The 22,401-nt window shown below is 41.0% G+C and overlaps 1 protein-coding gene across 19 annotated transcripts in view; it reads left to right on the plus strand.

Moving 5' to 3' along the window:
• The window catches only part of MAGI1 (membrane associated guanylate kinase, WW and PDZ domain containing 1), a 633,420-nt gene that overhangs the window by 447,777 nt on the left and 163,242 nt on the right, over positions 1 to 22,401 (plus strand). The window contains exon 1 of one of the 19 annotated variants that reach the window (XM_043885424.1): positions 8,459 to 8,596. The exons of the other annotated variants lie outside the window; for them this stretch is intronic. The gene's annotated coding sequence lies outside the window, so the exon portion shown is untranslated. Of the gene's footprint in view, positions 1 to 8,458; positions 8,597 to 22,401 lie in introns of those variants that run through there. 19 annotated transcript variants of the gene reach the window in all.

Here is a 22,401-nt window from a genome sequence, read left to right on the forward strand (position 1 = left end):
TTCATAGGGTCACAAGAGTCAGACACAACTTAGCCACTAAACCACCACCACATCCAGTCTTTATTGTTTCCTTCCTTCTGCTGACTTTAGGTTTTGTTTGTTCTGCTTTTTCTCACTCTTTTAGGTGGTGGGTTAGGCTGTTTATCTGAGATTTTTCTTGCTTTTTGAGGAAGGCTTGCATCACTATGAACTTCCCTCTAAGAACTGCTTTTGCTACACCCATAGATCAACTTTTTTTCTCTTTCTCTATATATCTGTTATACTGGTTGTGTTTTTGCAGTAAGACTTACTGATAGAAGGATGCTTTGCCTGTAACATTTTCAAAAAGTGAACTGCATCTGTACTGATGCAAAAATGTATTCCAATGGATCACCTTTTATGCCTTTTATAAGCTTTTATGCCTGGCAGTAGAGTCCATTTCTTCAGTTACTTGTTAAAAAGGCTGATTCCAAGGCTCTTTCTCTGGAAATTCTGACTGAATGTATCAAGATGGGGTCAAAAATCCAGATTTTTTTTTTTTTTTAAAGTAAGCACCCCTGTTGAAAGTATGTATTCAAGAAAGGCTGCACAGCCCTAGCTTCCACATTCAACCCACTGGAAATGATGGCTAAATCCCTGTGTTTCTTGGAAGTGAATTGTGGGCCTTGTCTTCCCCTTGTCTACCCATAAGACCTTAAGTGCGGAAGTAGTTGAAGGCGCACTGTGCAAGGAGAGAATAAAATATATCATCAGCTTTGAGTTAACACTGGGTATTGATGGCCTGTCACATCTCTTTGGGGTACCGCTGGCTGTATTTTACTTCAAAAATGATTCCATTTATGACCAGCAGTCTTAATGTTACAGAGGGGAGACCAACAACATGGTTTTCATCTTTGGTTGAATGAAAATCAACCAATTAAAAATAGAAACAAGTCAGGGCAGTTAGTCCCCTGGTTGGGTATTGAGAGCATTCACCTCTAGTGCTTGTTTACATGGATCTCTCAATATTAATTACTGACTACATCTAGGGCTCATGTTACATATAGTGACTCCCTACCAAAAGCAAGTTTAGCAAGGTGATTACATTACTGAAGGAAAATCTTCCAGGTATGAGACTCTGAAAACAGAAGCACCTAATGTTTTTGATGGTGCACTGTGTGCCTGGTGCAAAGTTCTAGAAACACCATGGTGAGATGGAGAGACAAAGCTGATAAGGAGACCAACATTGATGTATTTACTTTCATAAATATGTAATTACCAAATGGTATATGTACAAGAAAGAGAGGAAGGACTAAGATTCTGTGAGAGGGTATGACCTGGATTTCTAACTAAGTGTATTGATTATCTATTGCTGTGTCAGTTACTCCCCCATCAAATTATCCCAAAACTTAGCAATGTGAAACAACAAATATTTAGTCTCAAGGTCTCAATTCTGAGGGTCAAAAATCCAGAAGTGGTGTAGCTGGGTGGACTTACTTCATATATTCTCACAAGTCAGATGGCTGAGGCTACTGTCATCTGAAAGTTTGACTGGGGCTAAAGAATGTACAGGAGGCTTCAGTTCTCAGAGGCTTACAACATGACAGCTGCCTTCCCCAAACAGACCAATAGAAGACAGAGAGTGTGCACACATGACCAAGATGGAAGTGGTAGTGTCTTATAACCCAGCCTTGGAAGTGAAAGACTATCACTTTTCCTACCTACTGTTTGTTATATAGACCAACCCTGGTACCTGTGAGTGGAGAGTATTTAATAGTTTGAATATCAAGAAATGGTCATCATTAAAGGTTATTTTTGAAGTCACCAACTCACTGAGTCTGGGGGGGCTGTTGAAGGTCTTTTATGAGAAGGTGCTGTTCAAGTGAGACACAAAAGTTGAGTAGGTGGAATGAGGGTGATATGGTGGAAAGCCTTTTTACCAGGTGGTCACAGCTTGGTATATTTTGAAACAGTGAACGAAGGCTAGTGAAGACAGAGCAGAAAGAGACAGAAGTCATGTCTGAGAGATAATGCTGGAGAGGTTGGCAGAGACAAGTCAAATTGAAGACTTTGTGCTTTGGAGACTTAAGTTGGTAAATGACATGATCAGACTTACTTTTTATAAAAAATGTTTTTAAGTCTCTCTTCCTGCTATAAGAAAGATAGATTATAGGTTGGGAAACCAGTTTAGAAGGTATTATAATTGTCCAGGCTAAAGATCATGGTAGATGAGAACATTAGCAGCAGAGACAGTCATGGACAGACATGAAACGTATTTAGGAGGAAAATTTGTCAGAACTTCAAGATGTACTGCTGGGGTTATCCAGGCTGATTGATGACGTTCTGGCTTCTAGAATGGGGTGGATGCAGGTGACATTTGCTAATAGACTGAACCCTGGAAAAAGGACCAGGTGTATGGACTACATGATAGGCCTGACCCTGAACTTACACATCGTTACATGTACTAAGGAAGTGTGTCAGATGGTTCGCGCACAGGGATGAACATGAAGGTCTTTACCAACAAAAATGTAATTCCACTCTTATCCACAAAAGCACACTGCATTTTAAGAGCCATCTGACAGGTTTGGGGGGGTTTTTGTTTTAATTTATGTGTAAGTAGCTAAAATTTGGTAAGTGTGACAGGGATTTCTTGGCATTTCTCTGTTGATTATCATCCTTGTCTTTTAAAGCATGTTGTTGAAATCTTTTAAAGAAAGAAAGAAAGTGAAGTCACTCAGTCATGTCCGACTCTTTGCGACCCCATGGACTGTAGCCTACCAGGCTCCTCCATCCATGGGATTTTCCAGGCAAGAGTACTGGAGTGGGTTACCCCTTTCTTCTCCAGAGGGTATTCAGACCCAGGGATCGAAGATCCCGGGTCTCCTGCATTGCAGGAAGACACTTTACCATCTGAGCTACTAGGGAAGCCCCATCTAGGGAAATCTTTTAAATCCCAACTTAATTTGTTTCTTGAAGTGTTAGGGTCCATTAGGATGTATCAGTTCAGATCTCCGTTTCTGTTTCCCCCTGTCTCTAAAATAAATTCCCTATCATTCTCTCACACAATTTCTCTAACACACATACATACACTCCTACTTGTCAAGAAATTAAGTATTACATGTCATAAAATTGTAACATTTAAGTCTGAGGAGACAAAGAGATGATCATTCTTAAGTTCAAGGCAAGAAATATGGTAATTGAATACCTACTTTGTTGTGTGTGTTTTTTTTGGCCACACTGCATGCTCCCTGACCAGTGTTGAATCCACGCCCCCTGCAGTGGAAGCATGGAGTCTTAACCATAAGACCACCAGGGAAGTCCTTGAACAGTTACTTTGTGAACAGGCTCTGTGTCAAAAGCTTTCATGTTTTTAAAAATGGCATCTCTTATTACCTATCCAAGATCTAGCCTGTATTAAGCACTGTTCTAGGCATATGTTATTTATCTAGGCCATGCAGTGGACTTAAGAGCTCTCATCTCCCATCCACTCTCCTGGAGAAAGGCAGAGGAAAAGAGCCATATGCAAGTTATACTCCCAGCCCAGGGACATGGCAAGAGCACACGGATGTGGCACAGCAGTAGTAGACAAAATTTGGCCTATAGGTATTGCCACATAACTATACTCAGAAAGAGTGAAACCTAAAACATATAATAATATCCATGGTATTAGGAATTTTTGTTTTGCTTGGTTCATTGCTGATTACCAGCCTCTGGGCACATCTTTCTTAAATTTACTACTTCAAAATCATTTAAATTTGGAGAAAAGTTGCAGAAATAGTATGAAGTTTTGCCATAACCAGCTTCCCCTAATGTTAGCATCTTACGTAACCATGTGCAATGATCAAAACCGAGAAATTAACATTGATAAAATTCTGTTAACTAAGGACTCTTTGGATTTCACTGTTTTTTCCCACTAAAGTCTTCTTCTGTTTCAGGGTCCAGTCTAGGGTACCATATTGATGTCTTGTCCTCTCCAATTTGGGGGAGTTTCTCCTCAACCAACCCTAGTCTTTCATGACCTCAACATTTTTTAAATAAACTGTAATAAGTTATTCTGTAAATTGTCCTTCAGCTTAGATTTGTGTGATGACTGAAGGCTGGAAAAGACTTTGTACTGAAAAAGACATCGTGAGGAATTGGTGCTTTGGGCAGACTTGATGGAGGAGTGAGACTTGGATGGACAGAAAAGTGGAAAGAGGAGTTTTCAGGCAAGACAAAACTCTGTGCCCACATCTCTAACCGGGAGCACTCTAGTGCTGTCTTGGTTCTTCTCTGCATGTGTGAGTGATGGGTAACCTGAGTTGACTGATTAAGAGTTGTAATCACACCTTGTCTAGCTGCCCTGCTGCTTTGCATCTTGCCTTTTTCTCATCAGCAAGATCTTCTGATTCAGGCTCAACTCCAGCCTCCAGATGCTGCTGGCTGTGATACTGGATTTGGGCTTTGGTTCCCTGGATAATTCTCAGAGCTGATGGGCTTTTTGCTATCTTTTTATAAGACTTTATGCTCTTCTGTAGTCTGGGGACACAGGGCCTTCTATTTATTTTTACTATGACTATTATATTGGTTAAGACTTAGCAAGCACTGTGACAGGCTCTAAGCCAACTTTTCTCAGTGGGGAGCAATATCACCCCTAAGGGGAAAAAACATTGGTTTTTTGGGAAGTTGAAAAAAAAATTCTTCTTGTGTATAAGTACACAATACCGAAACAGCCGTGTGAGATATCTGTGGTATTAAAATTTCATTGAAAGTCGGGGGGGGGGGGGGTGTTGATTAGGGGAAAAGAAATCTTAAAAAACTTACTGATAGGATCAATAATGAGGGAGAAAAAAGGTTGAGATATGTTGATTTAGGCCAGATGATTTGCTTATGTCATCTCATTTTAATTCTCAACATTATCTCAAGGGACATATTATTCCCATTAACAAATACAAATGGGGAAATAGTGAATTAGCAGAATTGAGTACCTTCCTCAAGGTCACAGAGCCAAGTGTAGATTAGGAATATCCATTCAGACAGGTGGGCTCTAAGGTCAAGGTCTAAACAGTGATTATCCTTGTCAATTTGTAGCCTTATTCATGAAAACCAGTAAAAAAGAAAGTCAATAGAATAAAACCATAACATATCCTAAAACCAAGGAAAAGTTTTCTAGGCTTACTCAGTAATTAGAATTTCCTGTTAATTATTACCCCATGATTAAGGTTAATAATTGTGGGTCAGTTCTGCATACATTTACAATGTTGATATTAGGAGTCTAGTCAGCTACAGGAATATAATTGCATGAAGGCAGGTTTTTTGTCTGTCCACTGTTGTATCTCCAATGCTGAGAACAATGCAACACATACTAAGTGCTCAAAAAATATGTGTTGAATAAATAAAAACAAAAGGTTATTGTATTTTAAGAAAAAAAAAATTCAAAGCCGAACTCAATTACATCTGTTTGATGTTAGCGCCGTGATGCTTCCTCTTAAAAAAATAAACAGCAACCACCAAAATGTATGACAAGACCCATACCTACCACAGAGAAAATAAGTTCTGGGTGGCCATTTGAGTTTGATGTAGAAACTGCCTCCAGCTACTCAAACTCCAAACATATGACTTAATATTGTTATACCATGCAGAGCTAAGAGAGATTAAATCAGACTTAATTTTTCCATCCGTTTTGAGGGGTTCAAAAAAAAAAAAAAACAACCAATATTATTGTTTGAGACAGAATATTGATAATACAATTGGGTGAAATATACAGTGTCATCTTTTCTTTTTCAATTGAGTGTCAAGACCAGCTATTTCTGTTTGGGGTAGGGAGTAAACCTATCTGAGATGTATTATAGTCATGGACAGATGAACACAAACCCCAAGTTGTACGGGATGTAATTTCTTCCCCTTGAGAAATTTTACATTTACCATCTGTGAACAGGAAACATAAATTAGGTTATTACAAACAATGCATCTCATAAGCCTTACCAAGGGGGAGCACGTGTATCTCCTTCAGATACTGTGAAGATTCAGGAGTGACTATAGAATTAAGTTGGATTTGCCAAACTATCCCTTACAGACAAATGCAAATTTCAGTTCTCACAGACCCTTCCTGAAATGAGTGATTCAGAGGATCAGGGCCCAAGAAAGGCTTGGCTGGCTCAGAAGCAGCCCATTTTCATATATATGAGTGGAGATAGACAAAAAGGTGGTGACATCACCACCAAGTCCTCATTTTCTTATTCTCAGTGGCATATACCAGCAGCATTGAGAGGGCCTTCTAAGAAGGTTTACCGTGAGTGCAAATGAAATAGGAAGTCATGGAGGTCAGAATCTGAGAGTGGGGAGGAATTTTGCTGTCTGCTTCAAAGGCTAAGCCACTCTCCTGCCCCCATGTTAGATGAGCTGCTTTTGGATGTGTGTTCAAATATCTCTTTCTCTAAATCACATTTTTTTAGGGTCCTGTTAAGTGGCTTTTTTGTTTCCTTTTTTAAAAAAATATAAATTTACTTATTTTAATCAGAGGCTAATTACAATATTGTAGTGGTTTTGCCATACATTGACATGAATCCGCCACAGGTGTACATGTGTTCCCCATCCTGAACCCCCCTCCCACCTCCCTCCCCATCCCATCCCTCTGGGTCATCCCAGTGCATCCCTTTGTTTTTATTTCTTTTTTACCCACCACTGGAAACTTATAAACCTTGGTATTATATGGTAATTAGACGGTGATGCTGGGAAATGGAGACTGAGGACACACACACACACACACACACACACACACACACACACACACTCCCTCTCTGTCACTGTTACACAGACACACTCACACTCAAACCCTATTACCTGGGCAGGCTGTCCTCCAGCCTTCTTCATGGAGAGGTGGGTACTTCAGGGCTTCTAATTACAGGCTTTCTGCCTTTGAGAACCCTCTTAGCAGGAACACCGTGTAATACAGACACTTCTTTCTACACACCGAATGCCCTAGTATAATTGTTTGAAACTGAAAGTCACTTTCACTACAATGGAAGGCTCTCAATCACCTCCACCCACCCCCTTACCTTTCTGGAGTTATTAGCATAGACATTCCTTTACTGCATCTTATCACCATCAGGCTTATCTAGTCTTGTAATGAGCTCCACTAGAGAAATTGTGCTAGGTTCACTCTGGAAAACCTCTCATGTCAAATCCTTCTCCTGTGGCTGCTGGGGGAAAAAAGACACGGCAGTAAATGGGTTGTGTTGTTTGCTCTTTTGGGTAATATTTTTCCACACCTTGGAAGGTAGGCCCACTCAGACCCTTGGTGTGGATTTTATTGTCCTCTGCTTCTATAACTCACATGCAAACTTCATTTTAACATTATGTAAAGTGTTTCAAATAACTGCATTAGGGCTTCTTCCTTGGGAGATGATTTGGGGTCCCAGGCAGTGACATGCATATGCTGGGACCAACCCCAGTGTTGTCAAATTGATGACTTCCCATGAATGCTCCACCTGAAATTAGAACTAAAATTCTATATGAATCGAAAGGAAATGCTGAGATGAGGTGATAGATTCAAATGGAGCTTTCTCAGTGTTTTCTTTTCCCTCCTAGCCCAGGGAACTCACCTTTTTCAGGTTTATCCTTGCCAGAGAAGAGGTGAAGTATTTTCCAGAGTTAAGGCATGCCCCTTGACCTTAAAAGTTCACAAAAGGCAGAAGCACAGGGAGACCAAGATTCAGGACTTTGAACTTGGACTGACCTGAGACACTGCTCCAAGCACTTAACTGAGTGACCTTTGACTGTTACTTAACCTCTTTGAACTTCATCCTTTTCATCTTTCAGAGGCAAGACAAATAGTTCCCTCTTTCCAGGGCTGCAGGATGATGAGGTGGATTGACTTTGCAACTAGAGAGTAGGGCCCTTTTTTAGGATGTCTTTTTTTTTTTTTTTTTTTAAGGACCTTGAATGCGAAGTTAAGGTGTTTAGCTTTTATTTTATGGATTGGGGCCAATCTAAGTTTCCTGAAGAGTGAAGAGACGATTTGTATTAACCAAAGGGTCACAGTGGTGTATTGGAACACCAGCACAGTACTTTCAAAATAGTCTGTACCAGGAGAGAATAAAAGGCTCCTCATAGTCATTAGTAAAAGGGCAGGTGCTATTTAAGAATTGTTATTTTAAATAAAATAATGATGAGGAAAGAAGGTTCAACTTTATCCCTGATATATTTTAAAGTATATCTGACTCTCTTGTTTGACCACCGTCTCCACATCCGTTTCCAAGATTGCAACTCTTAGTGGGCCCATATTTCCTTGGTTACCCTGGACCGGGACCACGTGACCTCCCCTCCCACGCTAGGTACCGTGAAAGCCCTGTTTATCCACACCCCACCCCCTCCGCACCCCTACCCAGGCCCTGTGGATGCGGATGGGCGGGAGGCGGCCGCTCACTACCGGGGACCCAGCAGCGGCCCCTGAGTGTGAATAGCGCACATTGACGACGCTGCCGCCCGAGCGGGCTGGGGACGCCAGGGCACTGCCTCTGCCTGCGGGCCCCATAAAAGGAGCAGCTGCCGCTGGGGCCGCTCAGATGCGCGGGGATGAGGCGGGCGGCGGCTGAGTGCGCGCCTGGGCTCCGGCAGTGACCGAGGCAGACCTTGGGGCCACTCTGGGGGCCCGCAGGTAACCGCGGGCGGGCGGGTTTTGTTCCCGGGCTTGGGAGTGACTGCGGGAGGAGGGCAGGGCCGAGGGTCGGGGTGGCTGGAGGGAGGCTGGGCAGGGATGAAGAAGGGAGGAAGATGGGAAGGAGGAGGAAAGGGGAGGAAGGAAAAGGAGAGGGAGGGAGGGAGGAAAGAGCCACGCCGAGGAGCAGCTGGCACGCGCAGCACTTGCCTCCAACCCAAGCGTTCAAGTTCCCCACCTCCGACCTCTCCCAGCTGCAGGGCCGGGCTCCGGGCGCATCCCTCCCCAAAACGCTCCCGCGTCGCGCGCGCATCGTGGAGGCTCAGCCATGTTTTCTGGGCGAGCATCTCCGGCGGCACAGCTGAGCGGCAAGGCCCCCACGCGGGGACAGCTTTGGCTGCGGCGTGGGGGCAGGTGGAAGAGGATGAGAGCGGTCGCTCTGCTCCAGGCTTGCGCTGCTTAGGGCAGGGGGCCCGCTGGAAGATGCTTTACTTTGCTTCCAGTTGGGTAAAAGCCAGGGGTGCCCGCTGCCTCCCGTTCCTGCAGACCCCACTTCACTGGCCTGCTGCCACTCTTTGAACTGTTGGCTCCCCCACCCTGTTCTTCCTCAGCCATCCAGTAGCCTGTATTTTGAGCTTCTTTTAGAGCGTTGTTTGCATATAACTGGGCTCAGCTGGAGAAAAAGGAGAGGGACTGAAAAGGAGGAGGGCCTTTTGTGCTGAGCCCCATTGTAAAGCCGTCTTCCCCCCACCCCAACTCTGAGCCTCTGAAGGTTCCCAACAGAGAAGGAGGGATGCTAATGCACCCCAGACATCCTTGGCTTGCTGTCTGTCAACTGCCCTTCTCCTCTATTGGGATTCTTCTTCTGTGGGTAAAAGGTCGCTCTGAACCTGTGAGGGCTCCATTTCACCTGGGATGCCCCCAGACATCCCGTGGTTCTAGTTGCCATGGCTTCGCTGCCCACTCACAGGAAATGCAACTCCTGGCAATCACGCCTGTCTGCCAAAGGCAGAGTTTCTTCCTCCAGCTCGAAGTAGATCCACGTTCGCAGGCTCTGAATTCTCAGCAGGGTTTGGTGGTTATTACAGATGCTTGCTTGAGGAACTCTTGGATGGGAGTTCAGGAGTTCCTCAGTGACTCCTCAGTTGAATATTGTCCTTAATTTTCTCCTAATAATGAATTTTCACAGTTGGCCTTTTCTACAACATATGATGTGTTTCAACCCCAGGCTGTGCTCCCTGAGGCAGTGTTGTGGTTGTTTGTATTTTGTTGGTTGGTCGCTCAGTTGTGTCAGACTCTTTGCGATCCATGGGCTGCAGCACGCCAGGCTTCCCTGTCCCTCACCATCTCCCGGAGTTTGCTCAGACTGATGTCCATTGAGTTGGTGATGCCATCCAACCATCTCATCTTCTGTCATCTGTATGTAAGATAGGTGATTGTAGCTCTATTCTAGAATGAGTAAATGGCACTGTTGTTGCAGTGGTGAGCTGTCTGGAGATCCTGAGCATTGGCTGGACACAGTTCTCAGCTCTTTACATATATTATCCTCTTTGATACATAGAGCTACCAAGAATCTCTAATAGATAAACAGAAACATGGAGAGATTAATTTATCCTGTGTCCACAGTAACCACTTGCTGGGATTTGAATCTAGGCAGTATTAGTCCAGAGCTGATGCCCTTAACTCGTCTTCTTTGAGGATGGTGGGCAGTAAAATCTCTCCATGGCATCATCATTCTGAGGTTCCACAAGGTGGATTCAAGAAGACTCACTGTAGAGTCAGATAGATTGGGGTTGAATCTTGGCTCCAACATATGTAGAATTTGTGAGTTAACCTTTATCACTCCTCCGTGGTATGTCATGTTACATGGCTAGTACATAATTTATAAACAATTATTAAATGGATTTTGTAGTTGCAGGAGCACAGTGTCATAACCAGATTTTAAAGCCAAGGCTGTCCATGTTTACGTTCAGTCCTATCACGTAAGGGCTGAATGAACTTGGCAAAATATCTAAACTTCTCTTAAGCCTCAGTTTTCACATCTGTAGAGGGGTTGCCCTGCAACCAAATGAGATGTACTTAAAATCCTTGACACAGGGTCTGGCATACATAGTACTCAAGAAATGTTATTGTTGGAGTTTGTTGTTTGGTTTGGTTTGACTGTGTTTTTTTGTGAATCAGTGCAGGTTCCTGTATTGGGTTTGTTTTTGTTTGGTCATTTCTGAATTAGTATGGTTCGGCAATTACTCCTTGGGCTGCAGTGCATAATGTGCTTAGTCTTTCAGTTGTGTCTGACTCCTTGCGACCCCATGGACTATAGCCCACCAGGCTCCTCTGTCCATCGGGATTCTCCAGGCAAGAATACTAGAGTGGGTGCATCATAGATCCTTTGCAAATGTTGTGGGACGCACACACACACATGCATCCAGAACATGTACATTTGAAATGATAAGTACTAAGTGTATTCTGCCTTGTTCAGTAAGAGCTCTGTTTCTCTTGGCAAAGCAGTCACTCTGACTTTTAAGGGTTAGGGAAACTTCAAAGTTAATTTTAAAGCTGTCTGAAAACCAGCTGGAAGAATTAGCACTGCACCTAACAGTTGCAAGGGGGAAAAAAATGGATTGGCAATGACATTTGCTTTCTTCCTGGGTTCTGAAAAACTGTAACATATTTTGCTAAACTGTTACAAATAATCAACTGGAATTGTAACGTAGTTAAACAACTCTAGGAGAATATCTTCTCCCATGTGGTTTTATAGATACTGGTTAAATGAAAAGAACTTAATGAATAAAACATTTTCAAGATACAATGTTGACATAAATTAACTGGTTTTAAATGGCTGTTTAGAATTTGGCCAAAATATATGTTTATAAGTGAAGAGAATGCTAGAAGATCAACATTTATTTAAAAAAAGCATGCATTAACTGGAAAAGGATCTAAAAGCCGGTAAGTAAGAGACTGGTTAAAGACATAATAGCATATACTTAGAGTGGGTGAATACAGCCCCTTGAGAGAATGAAGTATGGTTTATATGCTGATATAGAATGTAATACTGCAGTATCAACTCCATAGGTTTAAGGATTTCATCCATTTTGATCAGCTCTCTAGCACCTGTACAGTAGTGCTTGCTATGTAATAGATGCTTAATAAATCACTGACTGAATGAGTGAATATTGTTCTTTGAGGCAAAACAAGGTATTGAACAGAGTTTATAGTTCAATGCCATGTATGTTTTTAAATGAGTGAATATATATTTGTTTGCAAATATAGGACTGGGGGTGGAAGGAAATTTTTGTGTTTGCTGGTTGGTTGGTTGTTGTCTTATTTTTCAAACCCTTCCCCATTTTGTACATGTACTAGTCAATAACTGAAACGTTAAGAGTACCTAATTTTCCCCAGTGTTGTTCTATTTAACTAACCCTTTCTGTTATCCTTTTATTATATGCTGTTTAATTTCTTTGCCTTATTTAAATACTTGCAACCCTTTGATAGGACTTCCCAGGTGGAGCTAGTGGTAAAGAACTCACCTGCCAATGCAGAAGACATAAGAGACTCAGGTTTGATCCCTGGGTTGGGAAGATCCCCTGAAGGAGGAAATGGCAACCCACTCCAGTATTCTTGCCGGGAGAATCCCATGGACATAGGGGCCTGGCAGGCTACGGTCCATGGGATTGCAAAGAGTTGGACATGACTGAAGTGACTTAGCAAGCATACACACAACTCTTTGATACAATGATAGGACTGGATTTTTTTTTTTTTTTTTGAGAGGTGTCTACTGGACGTAATTCCTACATTGATTCATTGTCCTGCCTTCGGAGTTGCTCATGAGGGAGACCCATTTTTTGTCTGTTAGAACAGGTTTCATGCACCTTCATGCCTTATACAAAGCATGGTCCCTCTGAGGAACTCCATAAATTATTTTGTAATGAATGGATAGCTAAAGTATGAGTCACATCAGTTCAGTTCAGTCACTCAGTCGTGTCCGACTCTTTGCAGCCCTATGGACTGCAGCATACCAGGCCGCCCTGTCCATCACCATCTCCTGGAGTTTACTCAAACTCATGTCCATAGAGTCAGTGATGCCGTCAAACCATCTCATCCTCTGTCATCCCCTTCTCCTCCTGCCTTCAGTCTTTCCCAGTATCAGGGTCTTTTCCAATGAGTCAGTTCTTCCCATCAGGCCAAAGTACTGGAGCTTCAGGTTCAGCATCAGTCCTTTCAGTGAATATTTAGGACTGATTTCCTTTAGGATTGACTGGTTTGATCTCCTTGCAGTCCAAGGGACTCTCAAAAGCCTTCTCCAGCACCACAGTTCAAAAGCATCAATTCTTTGGCACTCAGCTTTGTTTATGGTCCAACTCTCACATCCATACATGACTACTGGAAAAACCAAAACTTTGACTAGATGGAACTTGTTGGTAATGTCTCTACTCTTTAATAAGCTGTCTAGAAGTTGGTCATAGCTTTTCTTCCAAGGAGCAAGAGTCTTTTAATTTCATGACCATCTGCATTGATTTCAGAGCCCCCCAAAATAAAGTCTGTCACTGCCTCCACTGTTTCCCCATCTATTTGCCATGAAGTGATGGGACCAGATGCCATGATCTTAGTTTTCTGAATATTGAGTTTTAAGCCAACTTTTTCACTCTCCTCTTTCACTTTCATCAAGAGGCTCTTTAGTTCTTCTTCACTTTCTGCCATAATATGAATTTGAGTTTCATAACAATAAGGGCTAGTCTCAAATTAAACAGTTTTTGCCTCAGGAAAAGTACTTCCTAATTTTTGAAAAACATCTTATGTGTACTTTCAGAATTCTGACCCTTATATAGGTTCTATAAGGAGTTAGTCTCCAAAATATGAGATGACCCATGAGAATACAGGAGGAAACTCTCAAGAATTCTGTATCTTTTTAATACTGTTTGTATGCTCAGATGTTAATAGTATGTGATACTTGCTTTCTCTCATTACTTTGTTTTGTTTCTGACTGCACCATTGAAAATCTGTTGCACACATCATACTCTTTCACCTTTGGTCCTCTTCCCCCTCAATCTTTTAAGTTTCTTTTAGTTACTATATTTGGGGATAGGTATTACACTTCTTTCTTTCTTATGGATTTTTAAGGATACATGTTACAGTTAAGAAATAGATGTTTTAAAAGTTGTCTCAATATTTAGTATCTATCCATTTTAAAGATCTGGGCCTTAATTTTTACCATCCTTAACCATCTTGGTAGAGTAAAACCAATGCACAAGCTTCCGTTGCTGACCTATAAAAGAATACTGATTCTTATTTCTTATGTCTTAGAAGAGATTGATACAGGTGACAATGATGGTGAAGATGTTCGCACCACCTTAATATGTATATTGTAGTTTTTAACTCCTCAGTTGCACTCACGTGTATTACTTAATTTGCAAAGTAACACCGAGTTTTCATTGTGTTTGTTATCAGAGATAACACACATCACAGTACTTTTTCCTCGATACTTTTTAACAGCCTATCTGTTCCTTGAGATTGTGGAGCTGGCCTGCTACTATCAGTGAGTCCTTGTTGTTACTGATGTGAATGATGAGTCAGGACAAGACCGCTCATAATCATGTCTCAGCATGGCCAAAAATGTAAACATTGTCCAGACCACCAAAATGATGGTATATCCACTCCTTCTGACTAACGTGACTCACTGCTGCTTCTTGATTTTTGTAGTTACAGATGTAGTGTTCTAGGATTTATTTGAATATGCAAACAGAAAATTTTCTCCACTTTCTAATAGCATCCAGTTTGGAAGGAAGCGTGACTTCCTGAACCTTCCCTCACATCACCTGAAGTCACTTGACTCATGCCCAGGTGATTCATGACTGAAAACCCTTTGCAGTACTGTCTTGATATGCTTAGTCGCTCAGTCATGTCTGCCTCTTTGTGACTCCATGGACTGCTGCCCCACCAGGCTCCTCTGTCCAGGGGATTTTCCAGGCAATAATATTGGAGTGGGTAGCCGTTCCCATCTCCAGGGATTTTTTCTGACTGAGGGATCGAACCCTGGTTTCCTGCATTGCAGGTGGATTCTTTACTATCTGAACTACCAGGGGAGATCCACTGTCTTCTTGAACCACCCACAAACCTCAAAGTGTGCACTCTCCCTATTGCAGTGAGGAGTAAACCAATTGGTTCAACTATAAGTATTCTCCTGATTGTTTTGGAAGTATTTGGTATTTAGTTGTGAATAAACAATATTTCAGAAGTGCTTGAGTAATATTCTAAAGTAAAGTATAGCATTTTGTCTGTAAAACAGTAAATATGCATTACAGAAAATCTGAAAAGTATGAAAAGATATCAAGAATAAATGTTTCTTATCAATTACATAAAGTAGGAATCATCATTTTGAACACAGCTATATTTCCTTTATCTATATCCACTTCTATATCTTTCTTTCCATATGTATACATACTCTCTTCATGTGTGTCTGTATAAATAATGGGCATGAATATGTGTGTATATATATATGTGTGTGTGTGTTTGTATGTATGTATTTATATTTTTTTGGTCAGAAAGTTCATTCAGGATTTTCCATAACATCTAATGTACTTTTGTATCCTGCTTTTTACATTTAACATAAATCATGAATATGACCTTAACATAAATCTGATTTTGCTCAAGTACTTATTTTTTATTATTAAATAGTATCTTGACATTAGATAGTTGCTCATTCATTATCCTACATAAAATTATCAGCTTTTACTTTTCAACTGGCTATGAGAGACATCTTCATGTTTTAATGTATATCTAGATTTCTGTTTATTTCTTTAGGCTAGTTTTCCCTAGGAAGGTATAGACTTTAAAGAAGTTCTTCTTATCTAGTGCCTAATTATTCCTTGCCACCTCCGCCCCCTCAGAATTGTTGGTTCTTGTACCACCCAGGGATTTGGTGACAGTTGGAAATTGGGACTTGCAGCCCTGTGGGGAGCCCTGAAGTCCTCTTTCAGCTCTGCTGCACCTCTGTACATCTGCTTCCTCCATCCTTCTCCCTGCACACTGGTTGTTACATTTTAGCGATGTGGCTGCCTTTGCTTTCATCACATAGGCAGTTCTAGTGAAAGAAGAATTATTGTACATTGATGCACCCCAGGACTTCCCCAATAGCTCAGTTGGTAAAGAATCCGCTTGCAGTGCAGGAAACCCCGGTTCAATTCCTGGCTCAGGAAGATCCACTGGAAAAGGGATAGGCTACCCACTCCAGTATTCTTGGGCTTCCCTGGTGGCTCAGCTGGTAAAGAATCTGCCTACAGTGTGGGAGACCTGGGTTCAATCCATGGGTTGGGAAGGTCTGATTAATCATTAGCTCTTCCTCCATGCCTAGGAGGTAGCACTGTAAAATGTACTGTCCAATAAATATTTGTTGCCTAAGTAGAGGATAATCCTGTTTGACTTAAAGCAACCTGCAATATTAAAAATACTTTTATCAAAGACAGCCTTCTCCCCAGAACAAATATATAAATTTATAACCCTTATACTTTTTGACTTCACTTCATTCTATCATCCTCCAGATTTTTATTGAGGGCCTCTTTTTAGCCAGGCACTGTTATGGGCACTGGGGGTATAGCAGTGAGCTCAACCAACCTTACATTCTGGAGTGTGGATACAGAAAATAAACCCCTAATAAATATATAATGCCAGGGAGTGGTACATGTTTTGATATGAAATAATAAAGCAGAATGAGAAGATATTCACAGTTTCGTGTTCCTTGGTTTCAGTTACCTGAGCTCAACCATGGTCCAGAAATGTCAAATGGAAAATTCTAGAAGTAAACAATGTACTAGTTTTACATTGTGCACCATTCTGTGTTGCATGAAGAAGTCTCAGGCCATCCTGCTCTGTCCCACCTGGATGTGAATCATCCCTTTGTCCAGCGAGTTCTGTCCATTTGTCACTTAATAATAGTAGCCCTCTTGGTTATCAGATTGGCTGTCCTGCTATCAAAGTGTTTGTGTTTGAAGGATCCTTATTTTACTCAATAATAGCCTCAAAGCACAAGAGGAGTGATACTGGCAGTTCAGACGTGCTAAAGAGAAGCCGTGAAGTGTTTAAGTGAAAAGAGGAAAAGTCCTTGACTTAATTTAAAAAAAAAAAAAAAAAAGCATGCTGAGGTTGCTGAGATCTATAGGAGGAACAAATCTTGTATCCATGAAATTGTGAAGAATGAAAAAGAAATTCATATTTGTTTTGCTCTCACACCTCATACTGCAAAAGTTATGGTCACAGCTTATGGTAAGTGTTTTGTTAAGATGGAAAAGGCATTAAATTTGTTCAGTAAGATATTTTGAGAGATCATGTTCACATAACTCCTATTACATTATATTGTTATTGTTCTACTTTTTGCCAGTTATTGTTGTTAATCTGTTACTGAATCTAATTTGTAGATTAAATTTTATCATAAATATATATGATAAGAAAAAATGTAGTGTGTGTGTATGTATATATATACATATATATATATATATATGTATATATATGGATTCTGTATTATCTGTAGTTTTAAATGTCCACTGGGGTTGTTGAAAGGTTTCCTCCTGGGATAAGGAGGGACTACTTTAAAGGGATTTAGAAAAGGCAGAACAACTAGAGATCAAATTGCCAACATCTGCTCCATCATCGAAAAAGCAAGAGAGTTCCAGAAAAGCATCTACTTCTCCTCTATTGACTATGACAAAACCTTTGACTGTGTGGATCACAATAAACTGTGGAAAATTCTTCAAGAGATGGGAATACCAGACCACCTGACCTGCCTCCTGGGAAATCTGTATGAAGGTCAGGAAGCAACAGTTAGAACGAGGCATGGAACAAGAGACTGGTTCCAAATAGGGAAATGAGTATGTCAAGGCTGTGTATTGTCACCCTGCTTATTTAACTTATATGCAGAGTACATCATGAGAAACACTGGGTTGGATGAAGCACAAGCTGGAATCAAGATTGCTGGGAGAAATGTCAATAACCTCAGATATGCAGATGATACCACCCTTATGGCAGAAAGCGAAAAGGAACTAAAGAGCCTCTTGATGAAAGTGAAAGAGGTGAAAAAGGTGGCTTAAAACTCAACCTTCAGAAAACTAAGATCATGGCATCCAGTCCCATCACTTCATGGCAAATAGATGGGGAAACAGTGGAAGCAGTGACAGACTTTTATTTTGGGGGGCTCCAAAATCACTGCAGATGGTGACTGCAGCCGTGAAATTCAAAGGTGCTTGCTCCTTGGAAGAAAAGTTATGACCAACCTACACAGCATATTATAGAGCAGAGACATTACTTTGCCAATGAAGGTCCGTCTGGTCAAAGCTATTGTTTTTCCAGTAGCCTTATATGGATGTGAGAATTGGACTATAAAGAAAGTTGAGTGCTGAAGAATTGATGTTTTTGAACTGTGGTGTTGGAGGAGACTCTTAGGAGATCCAACCAGTTTATCCTAAAGGAAATCAGTCCTGAATATTCATTGGAAGGACTAATGCTGAAGCTGAAACTCCAATACTTTGGCCACCTGATTCAAAGAACTGACTCATTGGGAAAGACCCTGATGCTGAGAAAGACTGAAGGCGGGAGGAAAAGGGGATGACAGAGGATGAGATGGTTGGATGGCATCACCGACTCAATGGACATGAGTTTGAGTAAACTCCGGGAGGTGGTGATGGACAGGGCGGCCTGGTGTGCTGCAGTCCGTGGGGTCACAAAGAGTCGGACACGACTGAGCAACTGAACTCTGAACTGAACTTCAAAGAGATTTGTTATTTCTTCAGGGTAGAGTGGACCAGGAAGGCAAATATAAATTAAGAAGACTCTTCTATTGTCTGTGATAGCTGATCTGGAATAGTTATCATAGCACAGCTGTTACTGAACATCTGACTACCAGTTGTCACTCTGTGCTTTGTGACTCTCCCTTAAGGACTTCATGGTGACAAGCACTTCCATCCATCGTTTAACCTCATATTCTCACTGTCTTGTGAGAGAGCTATAATGCCTTTTCTAAGTATATGGCAAAGCAAGAGTAGTAAAGTTACTGACCCAAGTTCACACAGCTCATTAGTAGCAGAGGTGATACTCAAATACAGAATTGAAATCCCCTTAAAACCAAAGGCTATGAGTCTAGAGTTAGTCCTCTGGCTCCTAAGGCTCAGAAGGAAAAGGCCCTTGTGGTCAAAACCACTGGTGAAAGGTTAATTACAAACTATTGGTATGTAAACTCTTTATATTGATGACAGACTGCTTTTGTTTCCAGAAAGTGGGTATGAGCTAGGGGCCTCTCTTCGTATGCTAACTAGCTGTCCACAAGCTGCTGAAGCACTAAGGAAGCCAGCTCCCTTTGTGTCTAGCCATACCATGGCAAGGTTTGCTCTGCTTTTGATCCGGAGTTATTTAACATATGTTTCCTTACACCCCTGTTACTGAGCACATATGCTTTGGCCCACGATCACAAATGTGGGTCCAGGTTAAAAGGACACAGGCATCTTTTTTTGGTTATTGTTCGTGCTTCTCAGAGAATGGGGATATCCATTTCAGATGGCCCCTTGGCAATAGCGGGAGGGAATTTGCTGTTTGATGGTACTTGATGCGTGTGTCTTGTTTCACAAAAGAAGAATATTGAGGACCAAATGGAGAGAAAGTGGCTGCTCTGGGTCTGGCTGCTGCCTTTCACATCCATCTGGTTCTGACATGAATCTTGCTCAATGAGACTGAGATGATAGTGCAGTGTCTAGCAGATCTTATCAATTGAAGAGAATTACATTGAGGCTGTAATTAATTTTTCAGCTCAATTACTTGTTTCTCTTGATAACCTTAATGTTTTCTTTTCCTGATTTCAAAGAGCTTTGGTAATTTTACAGTTAAACCCAGCCTAGCTTGTGATGCAGCTACCTGTAGGAGATTTCTGGATGTATGTATTATTTTCCGACAATGCTTAACACAAGACAAATATTTTTGGATGAGAGAAGGAGAGAGATCAGTGTCACACTGTGCTAAAAGTGTGATGTGTACTTTTCTGTCTGGCCAACCAATTTCCCGTTGAGTCCATCCCTGTTAGAGGGTTATTTGTAGCTGAGGCAGTTTGTTGACTATACTGAGAGTAGGTGGCCTTGAAGCCATTGCTTTCCTGAAGTCCATATTTCTGCTTTATGATTTCATTCTTATGCTATAACCTGTACATTATGGAAAATGTGAGAGGCAGATCCACAGTTGTGATTACATTTAACTTCATTAAGTTTGTTGTCTCTCTCTTTAAACGTAGTTTTCAGAAGTTTGGGGGAGAACATGGAATCCTAATCTGACTATAGCAGTGATTGTTCCTAGTGATTCTTCAGTGTAAGGAGGAAGATGGGAAGGTTATTTTGGAAATATTTGAATCGAATACTGATATCCTGATTTTTGCTTTTATTACAAGTTGTTTTCAGGTCCTCGAGAATCTTGTTCAGAAAATATCCCTTTCCTCTGCCTTTCATTCCTTTTTCCTTCATACAGTCATTTAGTGAACATTAAACTGTGAGGAAACAAAAGTGAATAAGTTCACTTTCTTGAATATGGACTGTTGAACAGGAGGAGAGATAAAGGAACACTTGATAATAGTCCAGTGTAGCAAATGTCATCACATGCCATATCATAGGAGGAAATGCAAAGGAGGCATAGAGAAGGGAGTTGTTGTTTCTGCTTATGAGTCTTGGGAGGTGGTTATAGAAAAATGGGCTTTTTAGTATCAATAGGAGTTTTCCAGGCCAAGAAAGGAGGAAGGATCTCGTGAAGAGAGCTAATATCATGAGCAAAGGCATGTTGGCATAACTGTGCCTGGTCTTTTCATGGACAGTTGATAATGGAGGGCATCTAATATTCAAATGCATGGAATGAGTGGTAGATGATGGCAGGTGAGGTTAGAGTAAGTAGAGTGGGATATATTGTGAAGAATGTGAGTGCTGCAAACCTGTGGTAATCCTCAGGAACACCCATATTTCACTTAGAACTCTTTTCTGTTACCGTAGTTAGAATCTGAAATTAGTCCTGATTTAATCAGAAAAGAGAATTTATTGGCTTATCTAATGGAAAAAGTCCGAAGATACTGCTGCCTTCAGGAATGGCTGGATCCAGGTACCCAAAAGTTGTTATCATGAATCTGTACCTCAGCTCTGTTCTGTGCTTTGTTGGTTGAATTCACAGGCTCGTCTCTGGTGGGAATGATATTGTTCCTCACAGCTGTAGACTCCCATCCTTGCAGCTTAGCAATCTCCCAGAAAAGTGAATTTTTTTTCCTTAATGGTTGCAATCATAAGTTAGTCCTGAGATTGAATCCAGTCACATTAACTTGGATCATATGACCACTGCTGAGCACTTTGGCTAGAGAATGGACCACGCTGATAGCTAGGTCAGGGTCACTTACCGGATTGTAGGAAAATAGGGAATGGAGACTAGATAGAACAAAACAGTATGTTCTCAATGCAAATTCTACTCCATAAATTGAAAGGATTGTCTTCTTTGAAAAGACTGTGAAATCCTTTTGGATGCCTTTTTACCTTCCTTACTGTTGTAAGGAGGCCAGCCAGAAGGCATATTATCCTTTTTGGTGCACTGGGACAACCCTGAGGGATGGGATGGGGAGAGAGGTGGGAGGGGGGTTCAGGATGGGGGACACGTGTACACCCATGGCTGATTCTTGTGAATATATGGCAAAAACCACTACAATGTTATAATTAGCTTCCAATTAAAATAAATAATTTCCAAAAAAAATCTCTAGGAAAGATAAAATGTCACAACATTTTCATACCTTTCATTTAAAAAAATCATATTTCATTAGCACATCATTTCCCCCCCATTACTATTATCCAGTATAAGGTTCCTGAAAACCTCCTGTGTGGAAAGTACTAGAAGCTAGGAACCTATACTGTGCCAGGAGTTATTACACAAAAATGAATTCCACCTTCACAGAAGTTACAGCTTGTTAGGAGAGAGAAGATTAGAACACAAAGAATAAAATAATAAGTAGTGAAGTGTGAGTCTATATAAAAAACTAAATCAAAATCAAAATTTATAGGGAAAAACATATATATAATACAGTCCATGTCAGCCACCATTCAATACTGTGGGTAAAATCTCCAGAGTGAACAGAAATTGAAGCATGAATCTTTTTCATTTGTTTTCAGTTTTCACACCCTTATGGTGTGAACATCTCACCAAGTAGGTATGAATCTAGTGCTTTTCTTTATTTTTTTTAATTATACATGGTCCTCAGAGGGATGGGATGGGGAGGGTGGTGGGAGGAGGGCTCAGGATGGGGAACACATGACACCCATGGCTGATTCATGTCAATGTATGGCAAAGCCACTACAATATTGTAAAATAATTAGCCTCCAGTTAAAATAAATAAAACAAGTAAATAAATAAACGTGGTCCTTGAATCCAAGCCAGCTTGCTCAGCTGCTGTTTAACCAAAGCAGCAGCCATGAAGGGTGATTTTGAATGTAAGCTGTCAAGAAAAAAATATTGAGGTGTCATAATTAAGAAAGAGATGACCTAACTGATCTCTATTTTAAGGAATCTTAATTTTCATTTTGCCAAGTACAGCCCTTTGCTGTTTTTCTTTGAATCATCCCTCGTAGTCAAATACATAAAATAGCTTTCAGTTGAATGAAATGTATGTGCATGTCACTGATAGTTTCATTCTATTAAAAGAGAAACAATATTTGGGTTACTTTCTGGATTCAAAACATCACCGTGTTCATTTCTGGTGTGACACATACCTATATGTTCATAGAAATACACGTGAGGTCACCTTCTTATGGATCCTATTT

This window comes from Cervus elaphus, chromosome 24 (assembly GCF_910594005.1).
Source record: "Cervus elaphus chromosome 24, mCerEla1.1, whole genome shotgun sequence".
NCBI classification, from domain to species: domain Eukaryota; kingdom Metazoa; phylum Chordata; class Mammalia; order Artiodactyla; family Cervidae; genus Cervus; species Cervus elaphus.